This window comes from Barbus barbus (genome assembly GCF_936440315.1).
Source record: "Barbus barbus genome assembly, chromosome: 1".
Lineage (NCBI taxonomy): Eukaryota > Metazoa > Chordata > Actinopteri > Cypriniformes > Cyprinidae > Barbus > Barbus barbus.
The window spans coordinates 35,679,017-35,694,081 of record NC_136729.1 but is presented as its reverse complement, the minus strand read 5'-3'; the positions used below and the strand labels follow the sequence as shown (position 1 = coordinate 35,694,081).

Genomic DNA, 15,065 nt, shown 5'->3' with positions numbered 1-15,065 from the left:
TTCTTTGTATTTCTGTATATATATATATAAATTCAATTCAATTCAATTTAACTTAAGCATAACATTTCCTAAACTATGAAATAAACAACCTAGCAGTGAAAACACTTCAGATATTATTAAATATTATATAGCAGTGATGTAGAAACAGCCTTTCTCACACACACACACACACACACACACACACACATTCTCCCACAGTGTGATCTGATCTCCTTGGGAGATGCCAGACAAGCGCGGCAGCAGAATGATTGGCGGTGGCCCTTTATACTTTGTGAATCTGCAGGTGCAGCGGATACCGTACTGAGAAGAACGAGTGTGTGTGCATGTCGTCACAAAGGCCTGTGCTGTTCTGCTTGCTGCACTCACACGTCAACTCATCTAAGATCAGATCCTCCTTTAAGAGCACCAGCCTAACCAACTTCCAGCCAAACCTCAACATTAAACAAAGCTGACTGTCTAAATCCCGCAAGATAACTTAAGAGAAAAAGAGAAATAACAAGAGCAAGAGCTTTCCTCTAAATGTTGAGGAATAAAGAAATTGCACCTGGATGAAGCCAACACTCTGAATCAGTACTGCTCTCTTATGAAAAGGTGAATAAAATTCAAACGCATGGAGATCCTTGTGTAATTGTTATTCAAAGCCTTTAACTTCTCCAATCATATCCAACTTAATGGGATCACTTTTCAAAACACAAGCCAAAATAGATTTTTTTAATGCTTTCTAGGGAAAATGTTGGTGATGTTTGCCTGTGTAAAACCCACTACCACAATGCCAGGTTGTTGTGAGTGATTGCCAAGCAGTTCTATGTGGTTGCTAAGACGTTCTAAGTGTCCTTTGATGCATTGCTAGGGAAATGCTGTGTGTTTTCTTTTTTTAAACCAAGAAAAACATTATGTATATGAGCTATCTCTGACGGAAGGTAAATGTGTGTGTGTTGGAGGTAATATTGGCTGGCATGTTCCACTTAGTAGGGTATTCTGAGGTAAATTAAAATAATTTAGGTCCCTATCTGTAATGTAGTTTTGAAGAAAACTTACAGTTTTTTCTTACAGGGCAGTTGTATTCCAAAGGGCAATGTTCAAAACCACAGCCCCATTCATTAAAATATGATCCATCAAACAGGCCCAATGTTTATCCTAATCCTTTAGCAAAAGACTAAAATGAAGGGTCAAAAAAAAGCCTCGACATGAAAGCTAGAATGAAAGATTTTAATGAGTGAATCCTGTACTCTATGTGTGTGTGTGTGTGTGTGTGTGTGTGTGTGTGCCTTCAGCATCGGGTTGGTCACTACTCTTGTCAGGGGTGGTTACAACTCCCCCACACTCTTCCAGACTTTCTCTCTCTCTCTCTCTTCAGTAAGTCTGTGGATTTGCCCGCAGCCAGAGGGACTGAGCTTAATTATTCTTGGATGCAGCATAGAAAAAAAGTCAAGCCCTTTTCACATTCAGGTTTTTCATTCATGCATTCTGGTACTATTCAGCTATTTCATGCCTGGCACAGTGGAACACTTATATCATGCTGTCATTAATTTTTTATTCTTTATTTACTTCTGCAATACGCTTCTAAACAAACTTTCCATACATGACCCCAACTACTCAAGGATCTTAACAAAACTGCATAAATCTCATCATAAAATTTACAAATGGTTCTTATGTATTTTTTCCAAAACATAGTTAGCTGACATGTAAGGGAGCGAGGGTTTTCAATGTTTACAAACAAAAAGCATTATATTTTAAATAACTTTCATGTACCACAGAATTTAAAAAACCCTATGTCTATACTGCCGTGCAAAGGCAAAAGACCGTGACTTCGATTTTTGTCGAAAATGAGTTATTTATATTTTTGGGACAATCAAGGCATCCTTTATCATGTACCTAACTATCTTGAGGCAATTTCGTAGTTTTTCCGAGAAAATAATGGGTCGTCTCAACCATAACTTCAAAAAGCCCTGAAGAAATCAAGGCAGAACACTGTATAACACCAGTTACCGCTCTTTCACTTTGTTTGGAACGCTCAAATTGAGTTACGGCGTTTTCACTTTGTTTAACTGCGCATCAAAGTGAAGTTACGGTGCTGGCTTGGAGTTATATGGTGTTCTGCTTTTTTTTTTTTACTGTCCATTAAAGTCCACCGCATTTTAATTTCGGTGTAGACAAACTAATTAGATCGCGTTATACCAAACAGTTCCATAACAAAGCACTGTAAAGACTAGACACCTTTGCAGCAATACATAATCGTGAATAACCTATATAAATATTTTTTTTTTCCTTTTTGTAATGCAGGTTATTCACCAGGCTTTCACTTCTAGTTGGATGCATATGTACTTCAATGCCGTGGCATGTAGCATGATCAATCATAAATTCAGTAGCCTAACAGTTCGCAATTAAATCCATATACCTTTTCTTGTAACCCAATAAAATCAATCCATGGTGCTGAACGTCGTCTGAGATGTTTAATCCACACACATTTCTGAGCATGTCTGCTTGCTGGCGTTCGCATAAATCCACAAGTCGTTCTTTTAGGTTAGGCTATTTCATTCAAGTCAATATAAGCAATTATGGTATGTCTAGCATTATTTTACGTTACTGAGCAGAGCAAATAAATTGGTTGCAAAACGGTATCCACTCACATGTTTAACTTTTAGTCTGCTTGTTACAGTCAAAAAAATTAATTAATACAGTCACATTACTGTATGCAATAGCCTATGAGATCCCATGATCACTAGATTTTATACAAGTGTTACAGTAAAGATTTTGTAAAAGGTGATCAGCAACCAAATATTGATAATATGGAAGTTACTGTCTTTTGCCTTGGTGTGACTTCTCACTTTTTGCAGACAATGCAAAGGCAGAGTACACTAACTTCAAAATAGGGATAAAAATCAAGTTTGACCTCACAATTTTTTTAATGTAGATCATTTTCATAACTAAAACATCTAATTGCCAAATTTCCAGTGTCCTACCTATAATTAATTTGGCTGGACAAGTAAAAAACTTTAAAGTAATTTTTCTCAGTTTCACACTCTAGCGAGTTAAGGTCTTTTGCCTTTGTAGGGCAGTATATAGCTGTCCACAAAACCTTTCAGGACCTTCACAGGTTGAACCTCATAACTACATAGGTGGCACACTTGGTTGTGAAACTAGTGTTTATTAAATATAAGCCAAAATATAAATTACTAACACTAGAGTGTTATTACCGCTAGAGGAAGTGAGTGAAATTGTTGATCCTCTGTGGAATGGTGGGACATTGGTCTCTTGAAGGGATTCATTTGAGTGGAGTTGAGCCGACAGTGACCACTGTAACATACACTTCATCATTACAAACCCAGTGGGAATGTAGCCCCTGACAAGCCACTTCCCGCCACACGTACACACAAGCAAGCCCCAGCAGCTGTGTAAGTGTGCGTGCATGCATAAGCATCTTTGGGCTACAGTATAGTGACCTAAATACCTTAACTATTTCTATTCATAAACACTGTACATTTGCTAATGCTATATCATGCAAAAGTGCACTTGACTGACCTACACAAACCCACATTTGATTGACCTAGACCCGCCAAGCTAATGTCAGCTCAATAAAAACACGTCAAGAACTTTAAGAAAGTTCTCCACACTCGCACACATACACATGCAGAGGTTTGCTAGGCCAGCCGGAGTAGGGGCAGGTTGGCAAGCTGTGGATTACAGTCTGACAGTGGCCCATTGTTAATTGAATGCCATGTGTGAAAGCTACAGAGAGATTAGTTTGTACAGCTGCTGCCATTTGTCATAACTGCCCTTAACAAGACACACATGGTGGGTTGTGGTTCAAGCCACAAAAGTCTTGGCTTCTTTCTGATTTTTATACTGCCCAATACTTTACCGTTAGCTAATGAAGATGTTTCAATACCAAAACACATCACTGTCCTTGAAGGACATTTTACTCTTTATTGCTAGGTTTTCTTAAAAGGTTTCCTTGTTGTAGCTCCTCTCTGTGCAAGTCAGCTTTAGTTTTAACTTAAAGCTACATATTTTCAAAATCAACTTGCCAGAATTATTATTAGCGTCTAATCAGTCTTAGGGAAGCCCTGAAAAATTATGCTGTTTTTTGGGATCACCTGACCCCAACAGGACACATTTCGCAAGACTAGCTTACACAAGCTCTTGTGTACTTAAAGTTTTTTTTTTAAGTTTGACTATTTTTAAATAGATTTTTGACAGACAGACAGCCAGTATTTCTCCTGTCTACTGCACAGGATATCTAGCTTTCTCTCTGTTCCATACACCATCACTCTGCCTCTGTTTTCTGTCTAAAGAAGTGCAGCACAAACATTTAAAATACTTTTCAGCAATGTAGCCTACTAACAGCAGTGCATATAAAAAATAAATATAATAAAGTAAAATAAATATACAAATAACATTTCTTTCTGTTTCAAATGAACATTTTCACACACAAACATACACTATTTAGAAATGAAAATTTAGCAGTTGTGCATTTGTCAATGTAAGGGAAAGGCTAAATACAATACATCCTCTCTGGAGAACAATGGTCAACTTTCCTCTAATCCTTCTTAACGCAGATTCAAAAGTTCAGAGTCTGTTTCTGAGCAAAGGTGGCATTGTTCTGGTGCTCGGAAAAGACACTACAAAGTATTGTAATGCATCCCCCACTGATGTCCAATGAACGAGCTGCAGGAAATTCCAGCTGGCAGTTATGGATTGGGATGTTTTCAGGTTCGGGGGTAAACGTGGTCAAGCGGGTATCAGGAAACTGAAGTGAAAAAAGGGAAGCCAGGACTAGTTTCCAACCCAGTAATCAAAAAGCCTACTTTGACCTATAAAGTGTCCCCTTCCTGCATGCCTTTACTTTACAGCCTATGACGTCCTCACAATCTGTTTTATTGATCGTACACTAACATGGGTGAATGGTAAAAACACAATGCATACGCCGTTGACCCAGCATAGCTGTAGTAAGTATGCTCTGTCATGGCAAACCTTATTGGACCACATCATTACATTATTATTTTGGGAAATAAGTGTAAAGTAACTGTGGGTTCAGGGCCTATGCACATGTAACAACCTTAATTACAAACTTCCACAGCTGAACTCCGGACCCAATTCTGAAGAGCTTGCATACAAAAATACACAGGCAGTACTGACAAATGCCATGGCGGAGCTGCGGTTATCAAGGCTGTACGCTCGATTTTGTCTAAATGCAGGCTTCAAGAACTGAAGTGTGGGCGAGCATGTGTGTTTCTGCATGTGTGTGTGAGAGAGTATGCATGTAGGTGGGTACATGTTCTACTAAAGTCAGAGAGACACAACGGGGGAGAAGGAGAGAGGGAAAAAACAGCAGCTAGATTCCTTGGCCAGCAGAAAGGCAGGCCAATTTGAGAAAAATTCCAGTAATCTGGAGCCAATGCGTATATCCTTTCAGTGCAGGCTTTCATAATGAGGCACATACGTAGCCGTTAAAGCCCTGTATTCATTAGCAGCCCTGTTGCCGGCAGAGTGCGTTTAATCACAGCCGCCCAACTGCTAGTTCCGAAGTGCTCTGCGTTTAACACACCAACTTCCCAGAACCCTCAGCCCTGAACTGTCACCGGATAGGGCAAATTACAGGAACAGACTTCTTCAAAAACGAAGAGCTGAAAGCAGCAACAAATTCGCAATCAGCGACAGGTGGATACCCACTGGCAGTAGGGAAGGAAGAATACGTTCCCATGTACCCGCTTGGCAGTATTTTGGAACCTGGTTTTTTGGAACCCTAATGGTGTCCATTTAAAATTTTTCCATGTTGTCAAGGTCAACTAATGTCCCATGGGGTTCGTTTGGCGGCCATCTTGAAATTGTGTCATCGCGCAAAAAACCCCCCACATATTTTGATAACTCCTGAACTGTACAACATACAAACACAAATGAACCCACTTTTTCATATAATTCTGACACCAGGAATCAAATGGAAAGATTGACATGATACAACCACTCTTTATTGGTGAAAAACAGACAAATTAAATATTTTTCGGCTCAAAACAATGTAACTTTTGCTATTTTCTGCAATAGTTTCCTGCATTAGCCAGATGACACTAGATTTTCTCTAATGTCAATTGCAAGGTTGTTTTTCGGATTTAAATCACTACAAGTAACATAGATGGCAATCTGATAATACTAGCTAACTGAAAGCATGAACCTTCAAAACCCTGTTTCAGGCTATTAACAAGAAATTTGTTTCATGGAACTGTAATTTCTGGTAGAGTACTTACTAGCCAGTAGTGAAATGTAACTAAGTACATTTACTCAAGTAATGTACTTAATTACAAATTCAAGGTACTTGTATTTGAGTATTTCTATTTATGCAACTTCATACGTCTATTGCGCTACATCTCAGAGACAAATACAGTATGTTAATTTTTACTCCATTAACGTTATCTGACAGCTTTAGGTATTATTTTTCGGATTATAATTTTTGATATCCCACGCGTCCAGTGAAAACCACGTATCTCCACGTTTGATGAAGTTTCATGAACTGAAGGCTGAAGTTTTCCTATTCGGGTTGAGAAAATTCTCCTATTTCTAAAATTAAATAAACTGTTTAAAATCTTCTTGAATTAGCTTGAAAATGAGTTGTCACAAAGCTCAAAACAGGGCTGTTTTGCTGAGCTCATGAAAAATTGACATTTTAGAGATACGGGGTTCTCACAGGACAGTAGCACTAAAAACAAATGATCTTATAGAATATGATGCATTTCTGTAGAATAACCCAACAGCATATAAAGTAGATAAAATTAGCTCAAACTTAAACATCTACAGCAATAAAATGCAACACATTAATACAGCAGTAATATTAATCCAAACACATCATACTGTATCATAGTAAAACACTGACAGGGACCATTTTACTGCGCAATGAGTACTTTTAGCTTTTACCTAGTGTTAGGCTAGCAGGTAAGTTCATTTGATGGTATTAATATTTATATACTTATTATCAATGTACAGTAGTGACATATTTCCAGTTGTACAAAAGGAAGATGATACATATCAGATGTAAAATCTTCTTGCTGTATCTTGCTGAGTGGTGACGATTGATATCCGAAATGCGTAAGTAGCAGTTAAAAGTAACCAAATGAGGAGTTAGAATGTAGCAGCATTGGGATGCTGTTCATGCCAATTTCTACTTTGATTTGTGTAGATTTGTATAGTTATATTTTATATTCCTGGTGTCACTCGCCACTCAGATGACATAATTTCAAGATGGCTACCAAACGAACCCCATGGGACATTAATTGACGTCGGCAACATCAAAAATTCTTAACTAGACACCATTAGGGTTCCAACAAACCAGGTTACAAAAAAACTGCCAAGCAGGTGCATGGGAACCTATTCTTCCTGCCCTACTATGGGCACGTCAAGAAAGAGCGATATTTTACTGCCGAGACATTAATAAAATAAAAGACATTTATACTTAAGATAAATTATTAAGTCTACAATCTACAATCAAAATAGCTGGAACTGTAGTACAGTTTACTAGCCTTAAATCGAACCATGTCTCATGAATTGTGAAATCTCACTGCTGAAATTGTGGTATCATGCAAACACTAATACACAAACTACTCAAGTAAGAAAATGTTACTTAGAATCACTGATTTAATAGGACTATAATATCTCTGCTCAACTTTGTCGATTAACACTAAATTGTGGCAAATATTTGTTCTGTGGGTGGATTACTAGTGAAATGAAAGAAACTGCTAACTCAAACCTGACTCAGAAATAAACCTTGTGTTACCTGAACTCACTAGCTTATTTTCCAGGCAGCTTCGCTCTCTTTACTATCAGGTCTATCAACGATCTTCTTGTTCTATCCTGCTCTTTCTTTTTTACTCAAATCTGCCCATGTACAATGAAGCCATGTGAAAACAGGATGCTATTATCACTAGGGGAAAGCGGCTGGAAAAGCAAAGTTTTGACATCTGTCGTTCCCATGATTGCAGAGGGTTAGTTCTTATGTTGATCTACCTCACAGGATGTCCATACAGGACCCACTGGGCACTCAGCTATAGAGAACTAGAGCACTTGTGTGACTGAACGTAAGGGACTCGAAATAACTGCTGACCTGGACAGAAGCTTACTTATTTTCTTTAGAAAAACGACAGTTTTACATTATCCGAAGAAAATGTGAGTGGTGCCTGCCCATGAAAAACCCATGAAACCATGATCCTAGGGTGTTATACATGTTGAGGTCCTCTGAGTGGTTTTTACTCTGTTCCTCTGAGGTTGAAAAGGTGTTCTGGACCCTAGATATGACTTGGGTCCCTTCTTTATGCAGTTTTTTATCATCCAGGTTACAATTCTATGCCTGATTGTATAGGAAGGTTATTCTAGATGTAGGCATCCAATAAGCCCAGTAAAGAGTGTGTGACATATTGTGCTATGAATAATGCTTCTGGAGAAGCTTTTAACCCCACACAAAGTTATTCATAAAGTATTTTACGTCTTGGGGGCCATCTTTTTGACAGACTTGACCCCACTGTGGCTTCCCAACTCTTCCACACTGTTACCTCCGAGTCGTCTGTCTCATTGGCGGGGGGTACTGTACCAGACACCACAAAAGAATAGATGGCCATCACTCTGAATCCTGTCTGCCATGAAAAGACCTCAACTGTGGGCCGAGGGGGGAGAAGTCACTGTCTCCCATGGCAACCTCCTCGATTGTCTCTGGCCTTCCCTGGCAGCTATTCATCGGGCCCGTCCCCCTAATGAAGGATGCCCATCAGTGTAGAGATGTGAAAGACACTGAATGTCCCACCACGGAGGAATCCAGACTCTCTCTCTTCATGTCTGTCTCGTGCCCTCTTCAGCTCCCCAAGCCTCAATATGAGTTTCTCTGCTACCTTCACCCTAAGCCCCCTCTGTCTTTCCCTTTTGTCTGGCCCTCTCTGGATGATCTCCATTGGCGCAGCTGCAAGATAAGCACGTTTGGTTAATGGCGAAGAGGCCATTATGGAGTGGTGCTGGTCCAGTCTGGGGTTGGGGAAGACCCAGACACCCCATACAGTGAGATACAGTAAGGGAGGATGAGGCCATCCGTCTTCATTTGGAGAGAAGGAGGGGTCAATGCTGGTTCTCTTGTCAAGTGGGCCCCAGGGATAAGCAATGTATTCCGGGTTCTCATAAAGCCTCCGTCTGCACCGATGATGTGGGGATGTATGGAAGCGGCTTTGAGTAATGCAAGATAAGTCTTTGTTTAAAAAAAAAAAAAGGCAAGAGGCAAAGCAGGAAAGTCTGTGACCCCTGAAAAGAGAGTTCATTTTCCAACATACTTTCCCATTTTTTCATGATAGTAGACTCTGGCATTTAAGTCAACATAAATGATAGGCTGCGTTTCCACCACTTTTGATAAAACATTCCAAAGGGAATATCCCTTCTCCCGACCACACACTCAGACACTCACACACGGGGTGAAGTTGCACCCACACTGCAGCACGGACCCTTCCACACTCCACGCAACCATGGAGATTTATGTACACATTACAGTGTGTGAAAAAAGACAAGGGAGGTTATAGTGTGCTTGAGCCTGAGGGTATTCAGTCAACAAAGAGTCCCAGAGATAGCGTACACAAACACAGTCTCCAACACACACATCAACTGTTTATAAAATCTAGCAGCACCTTAGACAGAAATTGTGTGGTGAGGGAGGAAGAAAGAAACAAAGAAAGAAAAGAAAACAAAAGAAACCAAGCAAAAAACAATCAAAAGCAAAAGAATTCAAGATTTGTTTTTCCCTCAACTTACTTTCTTCAAAAGCAACTTATTACTTAAAAGAAAAGACAGAAACAATGAAGAAAAAAAAACAAAAAGACAAACAACGAAGGAAGAACTCAAGTAAGAATTCATTCATTCAAAAAAAAAGAAATAATAAATGAAAAAACATAAGAAAGGAAAAAATGAAAGGTAAAAAGAACAAACACAAGATGAAAGACAAAAAGAAAAAGTAAGAAAGAAAGAAAAGCAACAGGCGACAAGGTAGAAGAGAAACAAAGTGCAGAGCAAAAGACAGCATGACAGAAAGGAAAGAGAGAGAGAACAAATGAAAGGGTGGGGGGAGATTTCCTTTGCGGCAGCATGTGGAGTAACAGTACACCGCTGAATTGAACCAACACCGAGGCTGAGAGGAGAGACTGAGCACGGGGAGGGGGGGAAATCAATAAGGGAGGCCAGAGAGCTGGAGGGAGCTCTAAATGGATTAGACTAAGGGAATGTGTTCGATAGGTTATGGCTTTTGCGTGAGCTAGTCACCGCGGGCCATGCAGAATACTAATCAGTGCTGCAGTCTCAGCTTCAGAGACCTGACTGCATACTCAGCACAAACGCACAGCGACCTCATCCCCCTCTCTGCTCCAGCTCTGAGATCATAGAAGCATCTGTAGATTTGTACAGCAGATTTGTCTGCAGTATTGTTGTGGATCCCAAAGTTTTCCAGTAACATTCCTGTGATGCTTACATCATAAACTTGTCCAAAGCGATGCGATCAGATGGCCTTGTACCGCTGCGCTGCTTGGAGTAGAAGGGGATCAAGTTCCTTCAAAAGAAAACCAAATTGATGGCAGAGGTTAAATAAGGCCAGCGTCTTTATCTCTGTTTTGGTATTCAACAGCCTGCATGAGCTGCTCTACACATATGCCACCATAAAATTGCAGCTTACATACTTTGAAATGCACTAGTAGCTAAAGAAAAGGGTGTTTCTGGAATAAAAACCTGCTTAATCCACCTTTTAGTACAGATTTCTCAACCGAGAAAAAATAGAGATGCAAAGAAATGTGTGTTTTAGTCATTCGGGCTCTTTAATCAGAGCAAACTCAGCAGAAAAGAACTCACAACACCCACAGGCCACTAAGATCATCGTCTGGATTGAAGTCGTAGTGGCAAATCCTTTCACCGCTCCTCCACCGCTACCCCCCTTCTTCCTTCTCTTTCCCTCTTTATGTTTAATGTAGCGGTACACCAGTGTACTAAAACATCAAACAGAAGCTATTGCCTTTCATTTCCACAACTGAAACCAAGTCGTGCGTTGTAGTTCTTTTTTGAAAGCAAAGCACCAACAAATGCGTGGTTCAGAGGAGAAACCGAGCGCAAAGGAGAGAAAAAGAGGGAATGGAAAAAGAGACCATCTGTACTGATTTTTGGGAGCGAGTCAGTAGCTGCGGGCCATCAAGTGGATGTGCTGAACACTTTTTTGTCTCTCTCCAAAACGACAAACTCTTGACTGCCTCTGCCACAAGGACCCACTGGAAACAATCAGCAAATAAATAAATGACTAGACAAAAACAAATGCTGTGGCCCTGTTGCATTCCATACACTCGTAGTTCCGTAACTCTTTTCCTACAAGTTTCAGCTAGGGCCCCAAATTATCAATAGGTTTGTGTAAGTGTGTGTGTGTGTGTGTGTGTGTGTTTCGTCCCAGCCAGCTGCCCCTTTAATTCTCACTATTACAGCACACTGGAGTTTATATTGCGTCTGCAAACACTGCCGATGGGAACAATGTCACATGGACGTAAAGGAAAAATACAAGGGTTTACAAAAGCGGAGCTCCATAGAAATCAAAAGTTGAGAATAGGGATGGTAATTGTAAAGACGTTAACAGCTCCAGTTAATTCCATTAATGATTCATTAGTACTTGTAAAAAGTAAATATTTGGGGAAAAAAAGAAAAAGAAATACAATTCCACAGTGAAATTGTAAGATAATTTCAATAAAAACACATTTAAATCACTTCTCACAAAAGGTGCATTTAAACAGCCTTTTTAAAGGCACCATCAATACATGTCAATACTGTCCTTTACTATATATTAAACAACCAAAAATGTGGTAACATATTTTATTCATTTATTTTTATAAACTATTACTCAGGATGTGCACTTTTAACTACACACTGTTATAAAGCAGTCAAGTGCATGGATTTAAGATGCAAACTTTGGGTGTTTGACTCAATTTAAAAACATAAAAAAAAACTGAAGAATTTTTTATTCAGGAACAGAACTACACTGGTTGTGTAATAGATACAAATCCAGAGTGCTGTATTTTAGTTTCATTTAAAATCTTGCCATAACCCTAAATACCTCTTACGCTTACACAATAAAATTACACAAACTGTCCAGCGCTCCATCAGAGTTTTCTCTAGTGCCCTTAATCAGGAAGAAAAATCACATGGTGGTTTCGAGAATAATTCTGGTCTAACTTTCCATGTATGTGGACATCAGGGACAAAGTGAATTATATAGGAGGAGACAAACAGCAAGAAAAAGTGACAAGTGGAGAAACCACAATCTGTACTTAGTCACCGACAGGGGTGGTCATGTGGCTCATCCTGACCCTGCCGTATACTCAGCCAGCTGGAAAACTAGGCACAAACAGCTCTTCTACAGAGCGCACACACACGGCTAATAAAGGCCCAATAGGGAACTCAGTGTGTGTGTGTGTGTGTGTGTGTGTGTGTGTGTGTGTGTGTGTGTGTGTATTTTTGTGTTGGGGGTTCTGGCAAGTTGAGAGAGGGAGTTTGATGAATGACCAGCTCTGCACAAGGAGTTGGCAACCGCTCCACTGACCCAGGCATCCAAATGTCATGAGCAAGCTGGGGGTCCAGGTGCCCCCTGAAATGACCCCCTGGCCTGCCCCCACGTGCCGCAGGCCGCCACCTTGTTTTCAAAGATCTGTTGTGCTCAATTAAACTTCATGTGACACCTTCCGCATCTTTGGCGAGATCTTGACACGAGGGGCAAAAGCTATGTCCCGCAGTCGTAAAACAAGACCTCTTTAACATGCTAGAACAAATGAGAAATAATCCGGCCGACACCAGAAAAGCAGCCAATAAAACACTGCCTACTTCACAAGGGACCAAAATAAAGCAAGTTTGAGGCAGGAAATCACAGCACCTTTAAATTGTTATTGATACATTGAGCTCTTGTGATTGTGTAACACCTTCTAGTTGTTGAGTAACGCTTGCTGTGCCTGCACAAAACATGACCATTTGTTTTTGTATTCAATAACTGGAAACCATAAGAAAAAGTAAAATCTACATATTAAATGTTAATTAATTTCCTTAAATGATTTAGCTTTACAAAATGACAGCTAGGTGTTTTAAACAAACCAACTGCCAGACCAATGTAAATATTTATTAGAGGTTTGAACCAGCACTTACACGGGCATTTTTGAGGTTTTGTGTAATGTCATATGTTTAGGATAGTGTAAACACTGATATAAAGGTTGTGAACATATTCCACCATGGGATGGAAAATAAATAGCTTGGGTTAAAATGAAAAATGCTCGTTTGATATAAACCGGCTGGTCACTTTTCAAATCTATTTCTGCCTAGTCACTGTTCTAGTATAAAAGCCTTTAAAGTATAAAATGCAACAGACTCAAAAACAAAGTTACATTAATGAAGCACATCATCATCATACAATACAAACTATTAGGAATCTTTCCCTGTCTAAAAGGAGGCTGGTAAGTGAGAGTTATGATTCATGAGTTCTGAAGTGAAAAGAGCATCACTTCACATGAACAGACTTGATTTGAAGGGGCCAATGTGGACAATCACACAAAACAGATTCAAAATATCTTCTCATTACTTTCTCATTTGCTAGCAATGCAAATAATCAAAAGTGAATTTTGCTGAACTGTTTTCACAGAGAATAACTGATCTGGATAATGTTAGAATTATTTCACGAGAGAATGGAGTTGAATAGCGCTCGTAGAAGCGCAGGCACAATGGCATGGCCAGACTTGGTGAAGTGCAGAGGCAGGGCATGGCACGATGCCCACCAACAAGCCTGCCACCCCTCATTCCTGTCCTCTCAACCACCTTTTCAATGAGTATTCAGCTGGGCATTTACTAAGGTGCTATTACAAACACAGACGAGTCAGCCTAAACCCAAGACAAACTGTTTGATGTCCCTACAGATGCCAGGTGCTGTTGCTAGCAGTTAACACACCTCAAATTTAAACCAGAAAATGCAATCAATTACAAATTGTACACAAACAACAGTAGCTGTGTTGTAGTATAAAAATACATACTAAATCATACTGTGAAAACGTAAAACAGTTAATGTAATAGAACATGGTTTGCAGTCACCTTACAAAAGACCTTTCGCTGACATACAGACATGAAAATGTACTTTTTCAGTTCACAGCCAGGGACCACAACCACAATTTCCTTTATGATGTGTTTAAAGATTTTCCTTTTGCTTTACATTCGGTTTTCTTTTGCTGGATTTTATAAATGTGAATAATGTCAACTGCTATTCCGCTGCCATCAGGAAACTTTCCTCCGTGCCCACTGCATTGCGGATGCCAACTAACGAATCAAAGGCATGCAGCAAGCAGACAAAGAGCGTTTGATACCAAATCCTCAGTCACTGGCACTCTCCCTACCACTCTCCTGGCACAACGCTAACAAAATGGCCGCCCCTGGGTGCACTGGCACAATGTGAGAGCATTGTCTAGAGATGGGCGCTGGATACTAGAGGCAAAACACCCCTCAATGCCATGGTTAAGTCCTTAACAGAGAACCCAATATTCATTTGTTGACACTAATTTACATGATTAGTTTCTTCCATACTCTTCTTTTTTTTTCAGATTATAAAAAGGTCAGAAATATCTTTAATGAGAAAATTTATAACATCAGTCAGCAAGCAGCGAGTAATTGTTACACAAACGGGTAAAATAATTTGAAACTGTTAGAATATATATACAAACTATATATATATATATATATATATATATATATATATACAAACTGCATATGTTAAAAATATCATGTGTGTGTATATATATATATATATATATATATTTGTATATATTTGTTTTGGGTTTTGTTTTTTTATAAACAAAAGTAGAGACTATGGTCTATTAAGTGCATGAGAGATTTAGGTTGGCGTGTGAGTGCCAACAGGCGAATGCACGCCATCTTACAAAGACACAAAAGAGATTCTGATGCCAACCATGGTGCCAGTGGCAACCATTATTGTCCCTCCACTCTGCCTTCTGCTTACCCTGGCACATCAGTTTCACAAAATGGAGGTGCCGTGCCTGACGA

The 15,065-nt window shown here is 39.6% G+C and overlaps 1 protein-coding gene across 8 annotated transcripts in view; it reads right to left on the bottom strand.

Moving 5' to 3' along the window:
• The window catches only part of LOC306885752 (nuclear factor 1 B-type-like), a gene marked incomplete at its 5' end in the record, with an annotated part of 96,871 nt that overhangs the window by 62,878 nt on the left and 18,928 nt on the right, over positions 1-15,065 (bottom strand). The window lies entirely within an intron of this gene.